This window comes from Bison bison, unplaced genomic scaffold, assembly GCF_000754665.1.
Source record: "Bison bison bison isolate TAMUID 2011002044 unplaced genomic scaffold, Bison_UMD1.0 scf7180017864322, whole genome shotgun sequence".
Taxonomy (NCBI): domain Eukaryota; kingdom Metazoa; phylum Chordata; class Mammalia; order Artiodactyla; family Bovidae; genus Bison; species Bison bison.
This window is the reverse complement of record NW_011494894.1, coordinates 1,525,162-1,530,452: the sequence shown is the minus strand read 5'-3', so window position 1 is coordinate 1,530,452 and position 5,291 is coordinate 1,525,162. Positions and strand designations below refer to the sequence as shown.

General features: G+C 37.1%; 1 protein-coding gene across 3 annotated transcripts in view; it reads right to left on the bottom strand.

Annotated features, from left to right (window-relative positions):
• Nucleotides 1–5,291, bottom strand: part of RPS6KC1 (ribosomal protein S6 kinase, 52kDa, polypeptide 1) — a 205,992-nt gene that overhangs the window by 74,880 nt on the left and 125,821 nt on the right. The window lies entirely within an intron of this gene.

Sequence of the window (5,291 nt, the reverse complement as noted above, 5' to 3'; positions counted from 1 at the left end):
GAGGTACTTGAAGGAAGACTGCCTGCTGAAGCAAATGCCAGGCCACAGGAACTAAATTTATCATAAATCAGAGAATGGAAAGATGAAACGAGGAAGTTTCTGTTTGGCTGTAATATAAAGTAAAAAATAAAATAAAAAATGAAAGAAATCAAAAAGAAAAAGCAAGAAAAAAGTCCCAAGTAAATAAATCATGATAACACTGGAAACAAGATTTTAAAAAGAAAAATTAATGAGCTGATACAGTTTCCAGAGCAACAATTCAATTCAGAACTGTACAGCTATAATGCAACTTTGTAACAAATGGATAACTGAACCAACAAGCAATCACAGCCTTATATTTGCCCCAGAAGGCTCAAGAGCAATTTAGAAGAAAAAGACTAAAAAACAATAGATAAACTTGGGGAGAGAGGGAACATAAGTCATTTTCTCTCATCATAAAACTACAGTTCTTTAATGCTACTTTTTAAATATATACTATGTATGTTAAGAGAGACTGGCAAATTTAAGGTCAACCAGAATTGCTAATAATGGTGAAGAATTAAGAAACTCTATCCCATAACCAATAATTATTAGAACTGAGATTGGTTAAGCCTAGAAAAGAGATGATTTACAGAAGAAAATGTCTTTTAAATATTTGAACACCTGTGATGTGGAAAACTTCATCTGTTCACCATAATAAAAAGTGCAAAAAAGATCAATGAATACAGAAGGGATATTTCAGTACCACTTACAATAAAAGAATAATCCTAACTTCCCATCCACTGGTCTTAGTTTTTCACTACCAGTCATATAAAACATTAGGCTAGATAAATTCCAAAGACCTTTCCATTGGCATTCACAATCAGAAAGCAATCCTTTATTAACCTTTATATTAAAATGGTAATGCGATGACAGGACACACAAAGCCTTATTATATCTTCAAAACAGACCCTTCTGTTGTCAACAATCTGTTAGAATACAGAGGAAACATTTATCGCCCCACTGAGTAGCTACTGATAAATCACCTGGCTAACCAAATGTTATGATTACTGGAGTTACTGAGCTACCATTTTCGATACTTCAAGTCCTCGTGCAGCCCAACATCACTAGACAAGAAGCTCCTTGGGAACAGGAAGTAGGCCTTATTCACCTGTATGTTCACAGCAGCTAGCATGCTGGTTGGAAGCAAAGAGGAGGAGCAGAAAAGAAAGGAAGGAGGAAGAGAGGAGAATGACAACTGAGGGAGGTCACATAGACTAATTAGGTGTCTTTAATAGCTACGAAAACTATCACTGTGCAATTAGCTTTCAAAATTTTGTTTGTTTGTTCTTAGGTTTAGCAAGCAAACACTAACTATAATATGCCTAAAGAGGTGATTTTTTTAAAAAAGATAACTCTTTACTTTTTAAAGAAACTTGAGAATGTTGGTGATAATGGCAACTCAACAGGGTAATAACAATCTTTTCAGTTCAGTTCAGTTCAGTTCAGTTGCTCAGTCGTGTCCGACTCTTTGCGACCCCATGAATCACAGCACGCCAGGCCTCCCTGTCCATCACCAACTCCCGGAGTTCACTTAGACTCACATCCATCGAGTCGGTGATGCCATCCAGCCATCTCATCCTCTGTCGTCCCCTTCTCCTCCTGCCCCCAATCCCTCCCAGCATCAGAGTCTTTTCTAATGAGTCAACTCTTCACATGAAGTAGGTGGCCAAAGTACTGGAGTTTCAGCTTTAGCATCATTCATTTCTACTTCTAGGATATGTTTCCAAAAAATTATATTTTTAATATCTCACTTATATTAAGTGCTGAGCTAGATGACATAAAACACAGATACATCTCTGTCTCCCTAAAGCTTAAAATCCAAGGGGGAATTTTTAAGGCTAGAAAAACACTTAGCAGGGCATTTTAATAGAAATGAAACAGAAATACAGACTCTTCTCTCTTAATCTATGTTATATTATTTCATCTTCATATCTCACCCTGGTCTGAGTGTAGTACTTACAAGAAGTTATCATTATAATCCCATTTTACAGATAAATAAAAGGAAGTTCAGAATGGTTGGGAGTTTACAGTCAGAAAGAGTAGTGAAAGATCCCAGACTAGATCCCAACTCCTTACATGAAATTGCAGTCCTTCTGTTACACAACACATACTGATGATTAAAAATTCAGCTCTCCCTACTCTATTATCAAGGAAGCATAAGAACCGCTTGTGATTTTTGTAAAAGGAATGGCTAGAAAACGTCATAAGAGGAAAAAGAATAATATGGCCAAACATGTCCAATATCCCTATCTCCTACTTATCCCTCTTATTCACTGATGTCATAGGATCTTTCAGTTTCCAAGGAAAGTTATCAGTTCACTTTATCAATCTCAACAGCAGACAGAAAACCACAAGCTCTCTACTGTGTCTTTCAATAAATGACCATGCCCACCATGTGCATGATAATTTAAAGGGATAAAAATCATCAAAAGACACAGTCCCTAGTTTCAAGACATTTACAATTTACTTGAAGAGATAAGCTAAACACATGAAAAGTTAAATAACAGTAAAACATTTTTTAAAAATAGAGATAAGTCACTAGTCAATGTATGATAAACTGTGGTCTCAGAAAGAAGTGAAATCAAAGGGGATTTTAAATGTTACGTAGAAATTAGGTTAGGAAAGGATATTATACATAGGACTGGGGGAAAAAACTGGCTTGGTAGGGGGGAAAATGTTGAAATTGTAGAACAGAGGAAAATAAAATTACACATTTAAGGTTGGTTGGTCTTACTGCCTTTAACAGGCCTTGAATGCCAAGAAGAAAAGTCTGGACTATGTTCTCCAGAATCTAGAAAACAAGTTTTTGTATGAGAAGCAACTCAACGAAACAGTATTTAGTAAGGTTACTTTTGCAAAGACAGGAATGGTGAAATTGTAATGGGGAAAGACCAAAGGCAAAGTGATCATTCAAGTTCTCTTTCTACTTTAACCATCTATAAAAGTCTAAGATCAGAGAAACGAACAAAGAAAGATCATGAAATAAAATCATCAATAAAAAATCCTGTATTTCTGATATGCAGTGTTTAAATTGGGCAGAATCCCTATAGATCTATTCCTTTTTTTAGATGGCAAAAGGAAACATAAATCCACAGAATTTTAAGAACAGAAGAGGCAGAGATCAAGTCCAACACTCTTTTTTTTTTTTTTTTTCAGATGAGAAAACTGAAAAGCAGCAAGGTTTAGCAATCTGGCTAAGATGACAAAACTAAATAATAGATAAGGGGGGATTAGATCTTATTTATATAATTACATAACACTGTTTAAGGAAACTTCAGCAGATACTGTTGGGGCAGGGTAAATGAAAATATTTCCAGGCAATATGGCTCATTTCCTTAAGGAAGAAAATAAAAATGTTACTTCTTTGTATCGGCTACAGTATCAGAAGATGCCTAGAGAAACAAAAAGTTCAAAACTAAATACAGGAGGTGTGGAAGCAGGGGGGAAACACAAGATGTGATAATCCACCAACTTTCAGAAGCAAAGATGGCAAGTACGTATCACTCAACTGCTCCAGCCTATGGGAGACCCTGTTAGTCCACACTCCGTCTTGCAATGCAGGGCTCTTGGGGGTCACCATCAGTGGATCAGAGTTACCAGCACCTAGTGAGACCTGTTTACTATCACTGTCTGACACTGTCTACATGGCGGAAGTGAAGCTTGCCTTTGTTTTCATTTGGGTTCTTTTTAAGTTGTTACTTATCCAGCCCAGAGTGTTTTTACTTGATATTATTCCCTTTTCTCAATGAGATCTAGCTCAATTCTTAACTATCTGTTAGTGAGGTACTTTTCAAACTTTTAACATGCATGCGCATCACCTGAGGACTTGGTGAAAGTGGAGATTCAGACCCAGTCAGTTCGTGGTAGAGCCCACAAATCTGCATTTCCCAGAAGCTACCAGGTGATGCTGAGCTGCTGGTCCACCAACTGTATGAGGAACAGGGTTAGCTGCTCGTCCTTAAATACCCTGAGAGTTAAGTCAGCATTATCTGGGCGGGAACAAGCAGTCAAAGGCAGAAGGAAAGTTCTACCAGGAACATATCAAGAATCCACACTCTGAACCATGACAGCTAACTGCACTAGTTTCTGAACTTGGCTTCATCTGTAGATTTTTGGCTTTGCCGAGACTTTCCCTGGCAACCTATTAAGCCCCAATACTCAACCTCCTAAACAAGTCTCTCTTAGGTCACATTTCAAGCATGACTCCTAACTGCCGTCCTATTACTGATCTGGAGCGCACCTGCCTGCCATCTTTGCTTTGCCCACGTCTCATTAAGGGTGACACGACACTCATTCTAAAGTATTTGCTGAAGAAGAATTGAGACATACCAGTGATACTAGTAAACAAAATGCACAAGAGTGAAATACTTTCAATATTATAGCAACTATACTCAGAATCTATGAAATACTCAGGAAATGCATACATTCTACACACAACTGTCCCTGGAATCAATACACAGGAGACTGATTCCAGGATCCCCATGAATACTAAAATGCACAGATGCTCAAGTCCCTTATATAAAATGGTGTAGTAGTTATATAACCTACGCACATCCACCCATATATATTTTAAATCATCTCTAACTACTTATAACACCTAACACAATTCAAATGTTATGTCAGTAGTTGCTGGCACGCAGCAAATTCAAGTTTTGTTTTTTAGAACTTTCTAGCATTTTGTCTCCCCAACTATTTTCAGTGTGTAGTTGGTTTAATCCACAAATGTGGGGCCCATGCGTACAGAAGGCCCACTGGGTTTCCATTCATACCTTATAACTGCAAGTAAAAACTGCATTCATACTTTAGAAACTACACAATCTTTTATGTCCTAAATTTAGACCATTTACTTTTTCTAAATTTCATTGATCTTGAGTTTTAAATTCCTAGAGCTAAAAATAGCAAATGAGCTATTCCATGTCTTTTACAGGGAAATCTCCTCTAAAACTAGTAACTCTTAAATCATTCAAAGTCATCTATAGTTCAAAAAAAGGAAAAAGAAATCCATCTCCTTTAGTTAAAACTGCAACTTTAAGTGAAAGTTTTAGTCATTCAGTCGTATCCAGCTCTTTGCAACTCCATGGACTGTAGCCCACCAGGTTCCTCTATCCATGGAATTCTCAGGACAAGAATACTAGAGTGGTTTGCCATTTCCTTCTCCAGGGGATCTTCCTAACTCAGGGATCGAACCCAGGTCTCATAAACTGCAGGTGAATTCTTTATCATCTGAGCCACTGTATCTTTAGTTTATGCAAAGCTCATTTCTTTTTTTT